General features: G+C 35.6%; 1 long non-coding RNA gene across 7 annotated transcripts in view; it reads right to left on the bottom strand.

Moving 5' to 3' along the window:
* LOC118160278 overlaps window positions 1-19,321 on the bottom strand; it is a 117,994-nt gene that overhangs the window by 34,019 nt on the left and 64,654 nt on the right. For 5 of the 7 annotated variants that reach the window (XR_004747398.1, XR_004747397.1, XR_004747396.1 and 2 more), the window contains 2 exons: window positions 9,097-9,300; window positions 6,642-6,826 (listed from right to left, as the gene is read on the bottom strand). This is a non-coding gene — a long non-coding RNA (uncharacterized LOC118160278). Of the gene's footprint in view, window positions 1-6,641; window positions 6,827-9,096; window positions 9,301-17,938; window positions 18,066-19,321 lie in introns of those variants that run through there. The other 2 variants (XR_004747401.1, XR_004747400.1) reach the window with 2 other exon arrangements.

The following is a 19,321-nucleotide window of genomic DNA, read 5'->3' on the forward strand; positions in this document are numbered from 1 at the left end:
TTTGTTATGGTATTGTACTGATTTTGTTCATTTGCATCATGGTAGCTCATACAGTGCCATATTTCAGACTTGTGATGAAAAGAGTGTTGAAAACACACAGAGGTTTTAGTTGTCAATCAGTACTGCTTGACAAGGGTCAGAGACTTTGCTTCTCACACTGCCAAATACTACAATCAGAGGAACTTCTTTCTCAACAGTTTTGTTCATAAATTATGACTGTATATAGGTCAAAGGATGGAAATATTTTGTGCATCAAGTGCTGGCTTTCTCAAGACCTTTATGTGGAACTTGCTCCATTATTTTATCTGGGGAGTTAAAAAAAATAGAAAAAGAAAAGAAATATATGTTTTTAGCTACTTTTAAACAATTCATTACGTTGTTCTTCCTTTCATCTACCAGTCTACCTAAAGACTATCACCAGCTCAAAAGAGCTAATCTCTTGAATCATTTATTGCATTCTGGACCATTTACTTCACTAGTGAAAGCAAACATTGGATGCAGTTTTTCATGATATTTTCAAGCTGCATCTTAAAACTAGTTTGGATTTTTGTGTCTACCTCTTTCCCTCTCCTATTGTCCAGAAGATTATGCTTCTGTTTCTCATTTACTCTTTCAGCTACACCTTGCATAAGGAAGTCAAGCCCTATTGAGGGTGGTGGAGTACATGTCATAAAATGGTCTACTGTAACATTTTCTGACTCAGAACTCCTGTTAAATATGATTTATTTGGGATAAAAGCTCTTTACTAGGTCAGATGTCTGGACTGAAGAGACAGTTCATTATACTGGATCACTCTTTATTTTGCCACTGTAATGGGAATGAAGTGATTCTTTTACCAAAGTGGTCGGAACCTGATGTGCATCACTACTGTTCTCTCTAGCCTGAGTTAATTGCCAGCTGAACAATGCAGGTATCTGTGGCTGATTTATTTAGGAACATGCTCTATGTGAAAAGCCTACACAAATGAAGCATAAGAGGACATGACTAAAAGATTCAGGTATAAAGTTTAGGAGCTTAGATAATTACTTGTAGAAAATATGATCAGCTTTACACGTGAACTGACTAAAAAACAGAACGATTGAACCTTTAAAAGAGGAGTATTTTGCTACCAAAACTAAGTAAATAGGCTATATTCTATTCACCATATTCTCTATAATTCTGGAATAATAGATTCAAAAGAGTTCTCCCATTGCAAACACACACACACACGAGAAAATAGATTTTGACCAATGTATGTCAAGAGATTAAATATTTTTTATAAATATAACCGTAGCCACCTATATGGAATTAGGACCTTTACAGATGTCTGGAGAACATTTATCCAAGGACTGTCCAAATATGAAAACTGAAACTTTATAACTATAACTATTATTTTGGTACATATAGTTAGGCACAGTACTTATAATCCTTGTTTGCATTTTGATAAGATATTGTTGGAAAAGATTTTGATGAATTACTGACGTTCACATGGGAGCTGACCTCGGAATATTTAAGCTCTAGAGCAAAAGTAAGAATAAATGGACTCAAGAATAGGCTTATGCAGTATGACTGCTGATCTTTATTGAGAACATTTAAGTCAATGTATCTGCTCTAAATCTTCTTTTTTACTACTCTGCAATGTATTTAGTTTTGCATCCAACAATACCATTGAGTGATTAAATGCATTATCTGAATACCTGAAATCCATACTGTTCTAAATAAAATTGAGAAAACCATTGCATTTTGCAGCACAGCTTAATGTAATTAAAGCTTTTCTGCAATATTTTGAGATACACAATCCAATCCAATCATCCTCTTATATCAAAAACAGACACATTTTTGTTATTGTTGTAGAAGGAAATAATCTCTATTGTTGCCAAAGATCTCTCTGTTATTGAGATCTGTTTAACCTTTCTGTTATTTGGTTTTATTGCACTTACTATCTGGCTTTATTAAATTTGCAAAACAGTTTGTTTATTGTCATTCAGGGAAAATAGGTGGCTATAATTTGCAAATATATCAGTCAAAAATAGGCTAGTTAGCTGTTCTTGGCTGGCACATTGTCAGTGCACACAATGAGTTCCTCCCTCCTCTCTCACACTTCTTTCTCTCTCACTAACATACACACATACACACACTCAAAAATGTCTTCAGTGGAGTAAAATATTCACATTAATACTGGAAGCGATGGAGAAGAACCCCGGCCGACATCCCATCTGTTCCCATGAATTAAATTTAGAAATCATATGTAATATAGACATTTCTGTCTGAATATCATAAAGCCTTGACACATTCAGGCTTTCATTAAAAAGCTCTGAGATGTGACTTGAATAACAATCTGTCTTAGCTAATTAGTATTTTCAGTTTAGCATATTCACTTTCAGACGTATTGCTGTTTGCACATGGTAATTTAGGTAAACAGAGCCCATCCACAGCTGCATCAATTAACACTGCTAATCAAAACTGAATTCAGGTAATTAGGCACATTTATGCAAAAAGTGTGTAATTTGTGGGGAAAGCTAGATTCTTCAGTAATATTTCAATAAGTAGGAGTCTCCTTTTGCAAATAAGACAAGGAAATAATGGTAAATCTGCTCTAACATATAGATGATGTATACTCAGTGACAAATATCTAAATTAAATCTCACTAATTGGTCTGTATTTTCAGAAATTGGACTATATTTTTCATATAAATGTTTGCCTCAACATTTCTACATGGAGAAGTGGATTCAATTCCAACTAAAGGTTTGATGATTGTTAAGAGAGGACTTTAAAAGTTAATGGTTCCTCAAGCAATTTTTGAACTGTTGAACATAATGGTCCAGCTTGTTCTCATATCCAGCCAGGAAATTTTTAATGAAAATGCCCTCACTTCATTTTCAATTCAATTTCTTCAAAGAATAAATATTTTAATTTACTTTAAAGAAAAGTTTCTAGAAATTTCTCTCACCACAAATTTTAAGATTGTAAAATAATAAATACTTCAAAAACATTCTGCTTTGACCTACAAAGTTTTATCACAATAACTACAATTTCATATCTCTTCCATTTCCTTCCTTTTCCCTTCCTCTCACCACAAAATAAAATAATTAAAAGCCTCTAAAACCTCCAAAAATGTCAAAGCTATATAAGAAGCTGTATATTTATAAACAGAATTTTCATTTGTATAGAAATTCAAAATCAGTTCTCTGTTCAAGAAATCTACACAAGTCCAATGGACAAAAATTCCATCATCAGCTTATAGCTAATCTTCCATATACTGTATGACTGACAAAAATATTGCCTAGGTAATTAAACAAAGCATGAATTTAACATGAATTTACAATTTTTGCCTACTTCCAGCTAATTTATTCTTCCCATCACAAATAAGACAAAATAATTTTACTTCCAAAGTAGTATGATAAATTTAGTCAGACTAGTCAGCTTGCATCTTCTGTCCTAGTTTCATGGTGACTTTTGGGGTGAGGTATACAATACATTTTCATCATGTGTAAACATAAAACATGGATTATGTGGTTTTTGATAAAAACTTTGCTAATTCTTTACAACATTAAAGTTTAACACCATATAGCTACTGAAATTGCACAGCATATTTTGCTGTCACACTACAGTGCAAATATCACAATTTAGAAAGTTTCCTCTATGTAGAAAAGTGTAATTTGTTCTGTTATGAAAAATGCTTATCATATACTGTAGTTAAAACTCCCATTTAAGTTAGCTATTGGCAGAGCAGGATATTGAGAGAATATTAAGAGAATATTCAGAAGAAAAATAAAACTTGTGAAAGACATATGATTTTGAAGTATTTTCTATTCAAAGAGAAAATGATTGATGTAGTTACATGTCAGAATGCTGAAAAATATGATTCCTAAAAAAAAAACATCAGGTCATCCTAAAACTATATGCAATTCCCTATGTCATTCTGTCTGGGGCAATGGGAAATGATGTTATAACTTCACCTTTTTTTCCATTTCTCTGTTGCAAGACAGATTCACATGCACTTATGTGTCATAGCACAGTCTAAACAGCTGTTCGATCTCTCATATAGCTTATTTACACTGACATATAGCGAATATCACCAAGAGCCTTATGTGACCTGTTTCTGAAAGAACTTCCTCTGCTTGATAAATGTGCTTTTGAAAGAGCAAAACAGAAGGTGTAATGACTAACAGTGTTTATTTAGATATTATACTCTGTAGGAAGCGAGTACTGTAACAGCACACTAGCCCCACCCCCCCACCCCATTAATATATTTTTTAACATAGTCAGATTTAGTAAATATTCTAATAAATTTTCCAGAAATGTTTTATTATGTTGTCCTGTTTCTTCTGCCTAACAATATCAGTTAACATAAACAATGTCTCTTCACTGATCACATATATAGCCTACATTATTACTTTATCATGAATTGTCCTGATGTGCCACCATTTGAAAACATTGTGGTGTTAGGGTATCATTGTTCCTTTTAATTTTTCTTTTATGTTGAGATTTCATAAATATGTGGCAGTATTAGCTAATAATAGTGCATAAGGAGTATCTCAAAAAAGACAATATCATATGAAATTTGGCTGGTACAATAGGAATTTATCAGACACGCAGCCCCACTCTTCATCCTCTCCTGTGCTGCTTAACTATAAAATATGGAAAGGAATGGAGATATATAACTACTCAAAAATATATTTAAAGTTCATGTTTATTTTGTATATAGAGAATGCATCTTGTTATTCGTAATAAAAACTATTGAAATGTTTAATATCCCTAGAATTCATAGCGTTAATCATGACTGTGCAAAAATTGTAGTTTAAAGAAAGCAGAAGAGCCCAAAGCGTACTCTGCACGTTACTAGAGAAAAAAAAAAAAAAAAAAAAAAGAAAAAAAAAAGCTCAATAAATTACAAATGTTGAAGTGCTAAAGTTTCATAATTAAAAATCAGGCAGAGATCCTTTTGGCAAATGGATCTCTTTGTTAAACATCCTACTAATCCAAGCCTAAAGGTATAATTCAGTACCCTGGAGGATCCCCTCTACACTTCTGCCAGCTGTTCCATTTAGGTCACTCCACCACAAGTTTAACTTTTATCTATTCCTCACTTTCTTCACTGGGTCCCAGAAGCAGCAGTCCATCTCTCTGAAGGCTGTTTAAAGTGTAAATGAAAAGACTAGATAGAAGTGAGCCACTACCTCAGGGTCCTTATTTCTGAACTACTATTCCTTGGACTTCACTACATTGACAGATGCAATATGAAGCCTTCCTTGATGAAAATTGAGGAGGAAGACTGAATATGGAATGCAAATAGCACATTCGTTACCATTTTAATGCTTTGCAGCTGTTTGAAAGAATAGGAAATTTTACTAGGCAGAAAGTCCAGTCAAGGCCAAACAGTTGCAGCAGCCCTTCTGCAAATCCCACCATTACTACTCTCAACATTCAAGAAAAAGGCTCCAAAGAGCCATTTTATCTTTTCTCAGATGATCAGAGAGAAGTGGACTTGGGGCAGGGGGAGGGGGGGTTGTAGTTTGATCCAGTACACTTTGTGCCAAGGATCACAAAACCCCCTGGGTGCAGATCTGATCCACATGCCTCCCTCCCTGGACTGGCAGGCAAAGGAAGGAGGCAGTGATGCTTCAAGGGCTTCTTTATGCAACTCAACCTCAGGTAATTAATCTGCTTCAAATTTACTGCTATTTTGGTGCAAGGCTTTTAACCAGATGCATCATTGCTCACCAAAAGCAACAGAAAGATGTGAATTTAAAACAGATCCATTTACTAGGGTTCTAGTTAGTATAAAGTTAAACACTCAGAGTCACCACAATCCTCAAGAACTGCTTTTAGACAGTATGCTGTTTTATAATGACACACTGATCTCTTATTCTGGGAAAAGTAAATGTAATTCATTACAAAACAAACCATGGTCCTAATATTCATTTTTTGTCAAAAAAAAAAAAAAAAGAAAAAAAAAAGGTAGATATTCTGGGAGGAATTTTGAAAATTCAACTTTTATGAAAGACCCGTTAGAAAAAATACAGTGAATGTATCACTCAGGTCTTTAAAATTTATCATGATTTAATAAAGTGTGCACTTTCAGTTACCAAATGTACTGTGAAGCAAAGTTACACAATCTATTAGAAATTAACTCAAAGACATTTTCAAGGACTGCTTAGCAGCGTAGCCACAGTGACTCTCATGATCATCTGCATGACTTGACACCTAGAAGTAACCCCCTGAGGCTTTAGTCATCTACTAAGATCATGGCCTGATCCTACCCGCACTGGCTCTGACCTAAGAAAGTATGTGTGCACATGTGGTCTGAAGGACCGGGACCAACGTGTTCAAGTGGTGCAACCATTCCTACACCTGCACTTGAGCTGCTCTCTAGTAATTGCCATCAGTCAAAAAGTATGCTTCCACAAGCTTCTAAAGCTGACTTTTAATGGCCAGGGAAAAAAAATAAAAATAAAAATAAAAAATAAGAAATGCAACACACATCTCTGCATCTAATTCCAGCATGGCTCTCACAGGTAAGCACCCAGCTCCTACGAGCTGCCTTGTGAGGCTCAGCAGGACCCCTCACCTGTGTTACGCTGTCCGCTCATGTGTGCTCCAGCCTGCTCAAAGTCAAAACCAGAAGATAAAGCATCCCGGTATTGCTTTCTACCACTTACCTTGCTGATGTGCTTCCATGTGCTTCTGCTGACATCCCTGCATGCAACGTCTCGTCTCAGGCAGCTGCTCCCAGGTTTGGCATTCCTGCAGCATGGCTGCTCCAGCGGTGATGAGCAGAGCGGAGGCAGGATGCCACTGGCCAGCTCCAGCAGAGCCCAGTCACGCCGTCTGCAAGCACAGCTCACTGAGTGCAAAAGGAAAATTAAAACATTTTTTTCCCCTTACACTTGAATGACACAGCATACTGTTCTGTGTTTGCATTTAAATTGGACAGAATAATTTAACACCGGCTTTTAATTTCAAAAGGGTTAATCACCTCAGCAAAGGTCAATCAAACTTTAATCTCCAATAAAATTGCAGCAGCTTCAGTCACCTGCAGGACATTTATTATATTCTTATTTCCATGCAAAAGAATGCACCGCTAATCTTCTAACTCTTTACATTAGCACATTTGCCATTAACATTTTACTAAAATTATTAATTCCTCTGAAACTATTACAAGAGCTCATTTCTACACATCTTAGAAGATAATCCTGTTAAAAACCAGCCACATCTACTGTGACATTGCTTTAGTTGTCTGCTCTAATCCTCACAACCGTTTGATACTCCAACTGAGTTCCAACAATGCACAAAGTCTCAATTACACAAAATATTACAGGGTTTAGTTTAGAACAACAATATACTGTTTTAGTAACTTAATCTTCCCTATTGTCTGCAATTACAATACTAATCTATTTTGCCACTGTTCACAGCATTTTCCATTCAAAATAAAATATTGATTTTTAATTTTGCTTAGTAGCTCTTGAAAAGCAGTAGATTTACAAGGCTAAGATAGAACCTGGATTCTCTTCCTGACAATGGGAATAATCACAATGATAGAAATATTTTGATGGCCTGCAAAAGCAGTATTTTTCTCTCAAAACAGTAGTGTCTTTTGAGATATAGCCCATTATTAAATAAATAAAGAAAAAAAAGTCTGGTCTACTAGTTGAAAAAAATTTATCTGAAATTAAATTAACTGAGAATTGAAAAATCTCTCTCAAAAATACAAACCAGGATTAGTTTGAAATTAATGTGGCATTAACATCAGCTCAAAGGTATATAATTATTTAACTCTAAACAGAAAATTGTAAAACAGAAAAGAGTACATCCCCCAAATAAGTTGTTTTTAAATAACCATCAGCTACATTAGTTATACAGCAAAGCATTCCTTCAAGCGTCTACCGTAACAATTTCATCTGAATTCTCAAAACTATTTTACCTGTAAAGACACAAAGAAGAGCAACAGAAAACTCAGGGAGAGCTCATTACAGAACCAAATCATAATACAAAGAATTCCTCATCCAAATTTTAGAATCTAGTACCAAAAAGTCATCGTTAGTAGGGGAAAACAAACAAACAAACAAAAAACCAACAGCCTAATAATACCAAAACAAATGGTTCTTGCTTATTTTCTCACTATGGCCATATTAATTCCCGTGAGAAAGAGAACGAACCGTCATATGCTATCTCATTTCTATTTAAAATGGATTTTTTAGCCATAATAACATTTTGACATACCGTAATGTAAATAAACTGTTCTTTCCCATCCCAATATTTCCTTCTCTGTCTCTCTGTCTCTGTCTCCGTCTCTCTCCTCTTTTTGTTTTAATATATGGCACACAGACAGACACACGCCCCCGTCACTGTCAATATGCACACTCATTAGCAATATGTCAGGCTGGCATTTTCAACACATACTCCAGAGCATAACTGAACTACCACGCAGAGCACACACACACATACAAGTAAAAGTACAACCACAGAGAAGAGCTCATTGGAGTCATTTTTAACTTGGAAAACTACATAAACGTACAAAAGGGATAAGTGACATTCTCAGGCAGTATTTTATAAAACTGCTGTGAAGTGGCTCTCCAGCTGACAGAACTGATGCTGTTCTCATTTCAAACACACACACAAATATGTATATACAAATGCACGTTTTAACAGGATATTTTAACAGTGAATTACAAATGCAAGAATACATCATTTTTCTGGTTTTCTTCTGCCTTTTAAAATGCATTCTAACTTGAAGAAATGAATGAAATTAAATATTATGAAATATAAACCTGAACTGAACTAAGAGTTCCTAGAATATAAACTGTCAACAGCATTTGTAATTCCTGTAATGAAGAAAATTAACTATGAAAACAATCACATCCATATTTTTTGCAATAAGCATCTGGCAATACAGTGAAGAACACCTAGAAATGGTGAGTAGTATTTAACTACAGTTTTGATTATGTACCTTTTGATTCACTGATAAAACATTCTGAATTGCCATTGCCACTGCTTTAAAATACAACTGAATAGCTTCATGTGGCACCCTAGAAATGAAAGATATCATAAAACGACCATTTACTTCATTTTTCAAAAGACTAGACACAGGAGAAATGTACGGGGAAAGGAACATACCTTTAGTTATCCCAACGAACGACTTCTCTGCACATCTACATAGTCCTGCGGCTCCACCAGTACAAAAGTCAACACTGCAGTGCTTGTGATCTCTGTGACAATGGCATCATACTGCCGGCAATTTTTTCGATTAAACTTCTCAGACATGGTAGCAACTTTGTTAATTATGATATTAGCCAGCTGGCGGGTACAATCAATCATCCACTGTAAGAAAGCCAGACAAAGAGACATCTAATCATTGCAACCAGAGCAGATAAATTTTGTTCCTTTCTTATACGTGTCACAGATTCTATCCCTCCTGACCCTCTACACAGCCATCGACTGTCAAATTTAGATTCAGCAAGCTCCCAGCTTTTCTTTATCCCTGCCTTAGATCTGAAACTCCTGGTTATCAGGAAGACAAGCGTCACCAGCTGTCTCAGAGCAGGAAGGCAATCAGGTGAATAGTACTTATTATCTCTCATTGCCTTCTGAGGAGCGACAAGATTGATTTTGGACCAACAACACATCCAGATCTCAGGCGCAGCTACTGCAGCTTCCAGTCCAGAATGTGGTGCATATGTAAAGCTGACCCCAGTCTTTATTAATACCGCATACTTAAATTTTGAGGGTTGGTTGCTTTTTTGTTTCTTTGAGATTTTATTTTTATCCCTACTCTTATTTTTTTTTTCTTCACAGCTGCACTAGATATTTCCTTATTCCAGGCCTCCTTCCCCTCCAACCCCAAAAAATAAAAATTAAAATTAAAAAAAATATATTAAAAAAGGCAAGCTGACTACACCAGTACTCAGGGGACTGTGCTTCACAGTTGGATAGTTTTAATTGGGCCCGCAGAAGCAGTTAGCTACCATTAAAGGCTTCTCTATATACATCTTCCTCTCAACTAGTCTGATAGTCTATAAATCCCAACTAGCAAAGCCTACACTTTGAGAAGGTTAAAATGCAAACTTATAAGCCCCAAATATAAAAGCTTACAAAAACAAAATAAGAACTGATAGCAACGTTTCAGCAGTGCTCTAGAAAACAATGCTTGGTTTTTTCCTTTACTGCAGCATTGGACAATCTTGTGTTCCTGCTGTAAGAATTTTTTTTCATAAACCAAACGCGCTGCAAAGTACTGGTAGGTAATTCATATAAAGCAGAAACAGAGGTTGCAGTAGCATAAATGCCATCACAATAACAAATTTCAGTACAAAAACAAACAAACAAACAAACAAAAAAAAACACCAATTTGGTACCTTTTGAAATGCCTGCTAACAATTCCATTTAACTAATTAGAGCTAAGTGTATTAGTCAACTAATACTAATTTATAAGGACTTACAAACATTTTTATGCCAGCTTCTGGATTCATGGTACACTGGCTGCTATGGTACTTGGACCAAAGATCATTTTCCTAAAACTATATATTTTCATACAACATGACCTTATGTTTACTTCACTTTAATTTAAGGCTAGTTTTATATTAATGGCGGTACCTAGTAATACTGTGCATACTCATATGTACTGTCTTCATGTCAAACAAGACGACACTCTGGATTTTGCAGCATAAAAATATCACTGTTCTTAACAAATCATTTGAAAACAATACTTTTTTTTTTTTTCTTTAAAGTTGTCACATGCTATTCAGATAAATTTTTCACACTTTCTTGGAAACCAAACAGAAAATAGCAACAGTTAGAAAACAGCAGTTTGTGGGAGTAGCAATTATTCCCGGACTGCACTCCTTGAAATTACAGTGTTGCCAGAGCCTGCTTTACCTTTCATAAGTCAGATTTTTCTTTTCTAACTGCTGTCTCATTTAGAAAGCTTATGAAGCCAGATATGGGAATCATTAAGGTATTCTTCACTGGTCAAAACATACCTAATTGCTTTCTGCTATGTGTTGAAAATGATGAGGACAGGAAAATAAATTACATCTTCAAATGTAATGTCATCACTCCGGTCATTTTGGGTGACTGATTCACCAGTCTCTCAGACAAATATTGAAGACTGCACCAGTTCTGTGCCACCACCTATACGTGAATTGTTAACAAGTTGGGGTCTGGCTAAGTATATCCGCACCATCATGTTACCAATGCAATGGTAGACATGTTAGAAAGCTCAGCCCTAGCCCAACTAAAATGACTCATTCACTTTGTTAAAATATTTACAACAGAGAGGATTTTACTCAGAAGTTAAGGAAGCCCTTTGTACATTATTCCTTCTCATTTCTATTGCAGTACTCAATATCTTGCTTTTATAGACAGCTTTTAAATATGAAATAGTTGTCTTGATCCTGACATAGAGCATTAAGCAAGAAGAAATAATTGGAAGTAGCAAAAGGAGGAGTGACTTGCAAAAGACACAAGAATGGAAGGCTGCAGTAACTGATTAATTTTTCCAAAAGGTGAAGCAAATCATCAGACACATAACCTCAGACATAGTAGTATCTCCAGTCAGCCACCAGCACAGACCTGACCAGGTTTCTAAGCTGTCCAAGCAGATCTGAGCTGGCGGAACTGGGAAACGAATAGGATGGTCTCTGACAGGTCCAAATTGAAAGTTATTTAAGAGCATCATGAAAGAATGATAAAGTCTGGTGCCCTAGCAGCACTTAGGTTTGTCCATTTTCAATAAATATGTCAGGCTTTTCTCAGACTTTTTTTTTCCCCTTCCTTACTGTAAAGTTCACTGTGAAAAAATACAGAATTAGTCTATTAGTCTCACCTACCCTCAGTCTATTAGAAACAAGGCAACTAGGCTGGACATCTGTGCTCTTCTCTGTTACCACTAGGATAAGGGAGAGCCTGACAGGGATCTGTTGAGCATGAGACACAATACCAATCTCCATACCTACACTTCAGTGGAATGCCTCATCCACTGGATGTACCACTCACTCTGTTGGCTACAATGAAGGCTACAAAATTGGTCTGAATTCAGTATTAACCCTACTTTGAGCAGGAGCTTTAACTAGCTAACTTCCTAAGGTCTCTTCCAACCTGAATTATTATATTCACCTATGAACTGGCTAAGACAAAAGCAACTTCGTTGCCAAAAGTTATGAGAGATGCACCCAATTACATGAATTACATGTGTAATTCTTTCAAGATGTCAGGCTTTTTTTTTTTTTTTCCACTGAAACAGATGAAAATTACCAAATCATCCAACAACAAGAGGTTCAGAGAAAACAAAACATCTAAAAAGGGAAAACACGAAGAAGAAAGTACAGAAAGACCTTAGTGGAGGTAACTGGACAACATAGTTGATATAGGAGGAGAAAAGGAAGGTAATAAGTAAAGGAAAAGTAAATTTAGTTTCAAGTAAAAGAAAACTTTCATTAGCAGAGAGAGAGATACAGCAAATGATAGGTCTCAGTTAACCTTAAACGTGTGGTTTTTTTGTTTTTTTTGTTTTTTTGTTGTTGTATTTTTGTTGTTGTTGTTGTTGTTGTTGTTTAATAATAATAATAATAAATCAAAGCTATGCCCGCAGTAATGTTGATCCAGGTTCAAAGGAAAGGTTTATTTTGGTAAATACAAGATTATCCCTGGGTTTCTATGATATTTTCTGCATTCACAGAACACAGAAGATTTCCACAGATAATAATAAATACCCCTTTGCCTACTACAACACACAAACTGGGATCAAGCACAAGGACACACAGGACAATGCACAGAATGCTGATCAACAGGTTTAGGGGAACACATGGCAGAGCAAGGGTCTGAGAAGCAATGTCCCCTTGCAGTGAACCTCTTCCTTAAATCAGGAGCTTCAGATGCTCAATGATGCACCAGCCCTCTAACCCACTGAATGATTCCTCCTTATTCGAGGAAAAAACATATGTAGCTACAGACAGAGAGCTTATGGTATAGTTTCTCATTTTGGCATGTCATAAGCATCAAAAATAGTCACAGATTTATTTTACTTTATTTTTAGCAGTACAAATCAAAAGTCACGCTGCATCATAAACTGCACATATATTTCATTGAACAGAATGAAACCATAAAGTTTCACAGTGCTGAACAATGTCTGCAAAGGTCATATATAGCTTCTCCTGGGGAAAGCTCCATGAGGCAGATGCGAAGAGGCCACATGTTGTGTCAATTCTTAGAACAGAATGAATAGAAGTGAAATATTAATGTGTTGTAAGAAAAATGACCTTGCTCACATTTTAGGAACTGATCAAGGAAGAAAAAGGGGAAGCAGACTATTTTTCCACCTCCATCATTACGATCAACAGGTTCAGTTTTCTCCTGTTATAACATTGTCAGTACACGTGAACTAAGGACTTTTGTTCTATTCCGCTGTGACCAGCTCTTAGGAAAGCCTGAAACTATGATCCTTTTTATTGCTGGACACTCCCTTTTTCTTGCACCAATATTCTGCTACCCATGCTTGTAACCACATGTACATCTATTTAAAATGCCCAGTAAGAATATTTATATATATACACTGGCTCAGATACCAGCATCTTCCCTTTGACAATATTCAGTAGCAGGTGCCCAGGAAAAAGTATAAGGGCAAACACAGAGCAATTTTTCCCCAAAACCTCTGGCCATCTGTGGTGAGGAAGTTTACTTAGTACTCAGAATGTCACGATGGCTTAATGCAGCACATTAGGCAAAATTTCAGTAAAGTCCTCCTGTGACACAGAACGACAAAAAATCATCACGAGGAATGCAGTTAAACAACTGTCAACATAGGTGTAAAACAGAAAAGCTCATGTGAATAGGAAGAGTGAAAGGAAGAGTGAAAGGAAGTCTCCAAAAACCATTCTAACTTAGTGAACAACAACAAAATAAAAAGAAAGCAAGTTATTCATTCACATTCAGAATGCCAACGCTGCACAATTCTGAGTGAGAAGTTTCTTAGTATCACTCCATAAGATGAGACAATAAAATCTTGCATTGTCTTAGTGGAAAGATTTTTTCGTATATAAAGCATCTTCTCAAAGAGCCCCTCACTAGGTCAAGTGAGACATCTTAGCCCCAAGGCTCCAGATTCTGGCAATAGCTCTTCCCTGAAGGCAGGGTTTGCACCGTTATGCAAGAAACTAGTGTTCAGAAATTCAATGCCAATTTTGTGGTTAAAAAGTCTTTCCTAAAGCCTGGAGGCTTCTAAGTAAAAGTTCCTATCTGTAGTAAACTGGAATGAATTACTTTATAGTTATGTGATGGCAGACACACAAACACACACACACATACAAACATAGTGAAATGACAACTGAATTAAACAAATGCTTTTTCTGGAGTCAATGAATACAAAATACATTGGTGAAAACATACTGCCATGTTACAGCAATGTGATCTTTTCAGATAACATGGTACGTATTTTTTAATGTGTTGTTTTATATTTTACAGAAAAAAAAAAAACAAAAAAAAAAAAACACGCACTTAAAACTGAACTATCTTCCCAAAAGAATCCATTTTGTCTGTACAAAACTGAAGCACATAAAACACTAATATTGTGGCTGAAACAAACTGCCAAGCGACTCCTTAGAAAGGCTGTATCTGCAGTGTTCCAACCAAAGCAACATTAACATAAAACAAACAACAGTTACATAAATAAACAAATTAATTAATTGTCTGATGATAATTCATTCTTTAAATAAAAAGCTATGGAGTTAATATATATACACTTTGGGTCTGGATTCTCCAAGGGTAGGTCTCAAATCATGAAACTGCCCAACATGGACGTTCAGGATTTTAGTAATTTTCCAGATTGACTTAATAAGCTCCTTTCAATACAATTAGTTAATTTCCTGACAGATAATGCTTTGCACCCGATTAAGTGTGTAGCAGTTAAAAGGCAATAGCTCCAGAGGCAATTTAAAAAAAAAAAAAAAAAAAAAAAAAAAAAGGACAAGGTGGTCAAACTAATTTTTTTTTCTTTAAAACCTCCATTTCTTTCTTATAGACCCTAAAAACTGGACTCTACATCAATGGCCATATCTCTTATTTTCAGTGTCAGAGGACAGAAATCTCTTATGAAAACTTACATCAAGTGGTACCTAAAAGAAGATGGTACAACAGTAAAAGAAATGTAATTGGGAGGAAAGAGATATTTATTATAGCAGGAAAAAATTACCCTTTATTGCAGCAGATGTAATTGAATTGTATCATATCAAGATCCTTTTATGCTTTCATTACAGAGATCATTGTTATGAACAGTGGTATCTACCTATGCCACAGTGGAACCAAGCCTAACATTTATAAATTTTTGAGGCAAATTTCAAAAACAGACATGTTGCAAAGACTTGTGATAAGGAATACATGTCACTGAAGCTTTCAAATCTGCCAGAACAGCATGGATACCCAAGTCTTCTGGATGTTTAATTTCATTCTGCACTGTGCTGTGTTCTTTTTAAATGAATCCTATCAAGTTCAAAAGGAACAATGGTTCTGTTTCTCAAAAATTACTTGTTCCTGCTTTTGTTTTCTCCTTATGAAGGATGGAACACCCTTATGCTGTTTGAAGGAAGATATTTTAATATTGCTGTAGAATATGACCAAATAGGTCATATCTACTTGACCATAGAAGCATCACTCAGGGATTCCTTTCCAGTTGCACATGGAAGTTTCTCCATTACACAATAATAAACTGTCCTAGGCTTCACCACACAAGACCATGGAAGTTGAGCCCTCTCCTGAGGAAGAGGAAGGGACAAAAACAAACAAACAAGCCAGGTGTTTCCTATTCCCAAAGCATTTCTAGGTCAAAATATGACCTGTATGTGGAGCAAAATAGGAAATAGCCCTGTGCATTGCCATATATTTAAGATGCTGCACTGCAGTGAAATATATCGTATCTCTTATGAGCAAGGACTCCTTAAGATCTTAGCTGTTGGAGTCCAAAAGCTCTTTGCTCCCCTGAAAATGTTCTTGGTATTCTAGCATTAATGATCATTAGAAAAAATAACTTGTTACTGTCACTCAAAAATTGAACACTGATTTAAATCTTTTTGAAAACATAACTTAAACTCTATTGTATAAGTGCAGGAATCAAATATACCACTACAAAATGCTCTGTTGATAGGGCTAGTTTCAGCTAAAAAAAAAAATATCTAAATTGTTCCTTTGCTGGTTCCATTTGAAAGAGAATTCTTTGCTAGTTGCCATATTAAAAGTTAGGGAAAAACAAGCAAACAAAGAAACAGAAAGCCTAAAACCAAACAGTAACTTACCATTTAACAGCGCTAGAACAAGGAACTTTGAATATTTTAATCAAAACTGCTTGGAGCAAAATAAACCCACAGCTGAGGATACGTATTCCTGCTTAAAGTACCTAAGGAGCCATTTAATTTTGAACAGAAATTTAGGCATTCCCTCTGGGAGGGATGAACTTAAATATGTGCTCTATCAAGATGCTACACCTCAAGAAACCACTGCATTATACCGGTTCTGCAGAACACTGCCCAATGTTGCTGCAGTTCAGGTATCCATACCCACTAGCAGGCTACTCCAGAGTGTCCTGATGCATCCTCTGATTCTTTGGTACTTCCCCAGTTTACCACATATACCAGGTGCAATAATCTGCAAGGTTGTAAAGAAATGTATGAATCTCATTTAAGAATTCTGACGAAGTCTCTAAGATGCTAAGTGCCAACCCCAAATAAGCATGGCTGGCCTGTATTTTTAAACACCCATACCAACTTAATTATCATTGTGTTAAAGTTTGGCAATTGAGCTCATAGCACATAAAAAGGCATGCCAAAAAGAACAAAGCAAAATTAATGGATTCAAGTGAAATAAATAAATAAATAAATAAAACGCTAGCGAGGAGTTAGGAAGATCATGCATTAAGATGAAAGATGAAACAGATGCAATACACAGCAAAGATCAAAGAGCTCCATCAATTCATTCTGAAAGTCAAAATCCAGCTGAGCATGGGAGCCCTGTCCGCATAATAAGAAAGGTTGACTAAAACATAAGGATTAAACAGATGAGCTGTCTCCAGTGAATGTACGGCACAGGAAGCCCTGCTGAGCCACTTGTAAAGACACTTTGGAATTGTACACCTGCTACTCCACAGTGGAACCTACAGGAAGCCAGCCGGGAAGGGCAAAGAAATCCACTAATGGACTAAATAGCTATCTTTTAAGAGGAAAAAAAAAAAAAAAAAAAAAAAAAAAGTCAATACAAGAAAATGACAGCTAACAGATTTGCTCTTCCCCCTCCAGTTAGTTTACCAAACATTTCTGTCAAAACTGAATATGAAGAAATTGTTACCACCATCCTCTCATCCCCTTGAAATAAAATAAACCACATACCTAACCTATGAACACAACCATGCCTATATAAAAGGGTTGGCCTAGAATTCTCAATGAAAATACATAACACAAAATTACTGGCTTGGAATCTCTTTCACTCATATTAAATAGACAAAGCTCTATTAACTTAAGTGATGCAGGATTAAGTATGTCTGAAGGTCACTAAAAATGATATTATTCTTAGTACTAATAGAGTTAAATAGAGTTATATAAAATCTTCAGTTTTATTGTCCGACTCACTAAATAGATTGAAATGGAGACATTTCAACAACCAAAAATGATTCATAACAACTAGTTTCTTTTCTTTTGTTATCTTTGTTATCATGAAAGAAAACTAGAAAAAAAATGTTCATAACAAGTAAGAAACACTATTTAGCTGAACTAATTTGATTAATTCTAGTATTAAAGTAAAATCCCTGTGGTGCGTGTTTAGCCATAAACACAACTCTTATATAAGTAAAAAAATATATAAAAAAATAAATAATAATTTTTAAAAAAGATAGTACTACCAGTCAATTCAGTTGTTTCATTACTCAAAGGAGTAGAACTGCAGTTTTCTAACACCTGTGAAAGGAATAGTGTTTACACCATACCTCACTACAATGAACTTACAAAAGATACTCTTGCATCAGAAGGCAGCAAACCATAACTTAAAACAATCGGGAACAAAGACGATGGAACATAGACATGCTTGGAAATTTCTTAAGGCTCTGCTTTCTGCTGGATGTTCAATTAATGTCAGCTGCTTGCTACAGGTGTCTATTTATTTATTTTTTAAATGAATGTTACTAACCTGTTTGTCCCACGAATGTTATTTACAATCACATCTTTTATTCGTGTTTTAGTTGACAGGACAATCTCTTCAAGGATCTGGGCAGAGCTGATATATTTGATTTGCAGGTTATCTACTGCCTGCAGATACAAGCACTTTGATTGTTTACAATGCAGGAGTAATTGGTAACAGTTAAATAACTCCAGAGACTGATTTAAGAGTCCTTCACCTACTCCATGAAAGTAGGGCTTCATCCCACCGTTCCTCATCCGACTAAATTCTTAATTTCATTACAAAAATAGAATATTTAAAAGTATCAAATGCAATAATTAAAATAATCAATCACACACCAGCATTATATATAAGATTAATGGTTTAAAATGAATTTATATTTCAAAGTATAATTTAAAATAAGAAAAAAAGTGTTTTCAAATCTCTCATTACGTTTCCAAAATTATTTGCAAAAATGAATTTGCATAGCACAATTTTAAGCCAAATTTCTACAGTGTTGCTTTCAGCATGCTAACCCAAAATGAGAACATTAAAACCAAATTCAGCAAGTATTCCTATGAGAAATTTTGTGTGTTGTTTCATCGGTAATATATTACTTCCTGATTGCATATGTTCAAGCTGTTGATAATATTTAAAATAACTTTTCAACACATTTGCCTAGCCCTCAGCAGTCAAAGAGAATTACTTTTCTATAAACAAATCAAGCTAATTTTCTGTTTTGAAAAAAAAAAAAAAAAAAAGTCACAGAGCACATTTTATCTGCTGACGCCATTTTATAGCCGCTGAACTTTACTGCTTCACAAAATGGTGTAGGAGCACAACACTGTTAAGAACACACTAATTGCTAATGGAACAACTCTGAAGTTATGTTCCAGAATTTTGTACTGTACTAATCTGTCCTGGTTTCAGTTAGGACAGAGTTATTTTTCCTCCTAGTAGCTGGTAGGATGCTATGTTTTGGATTAGGATGAGAAGAGTGCTGATAACATGCTGATGTTTTAATTGCTACAGAGCAATGCTTACACCAAGCCAAGGACTTTTCCGCTCCTCGCTCTGTCCTGCCAGCGGGCAGGCTGGGGGTGAAGCAAGAGCTGGGAGGGGACAGACCCCGGACAGCTGACCCAAACTGGCCAAAGGGGTATTCAATACCATCTGACGTCATGCTAAACAATATATAGGGGTGGCTAGCCGG

The sequence above is a fragment of the Oxyura jamaicensis genome, chromosome 1 (assembly GCF_011077185.1).
Source record: "Oxyura jamaicensis isolate SHBP4307 breed ruddy duck chromosome 1, BPBGC_Ojam_1.0, whole genome shotgun sequence".
In the NCBI taxonomy this organism is placed as follows: Eukaryota; Metazoa; Chordata; class Aves; order Anseriformes; family Anatidae; genus Oxyura; species Oxyura jamaicensis.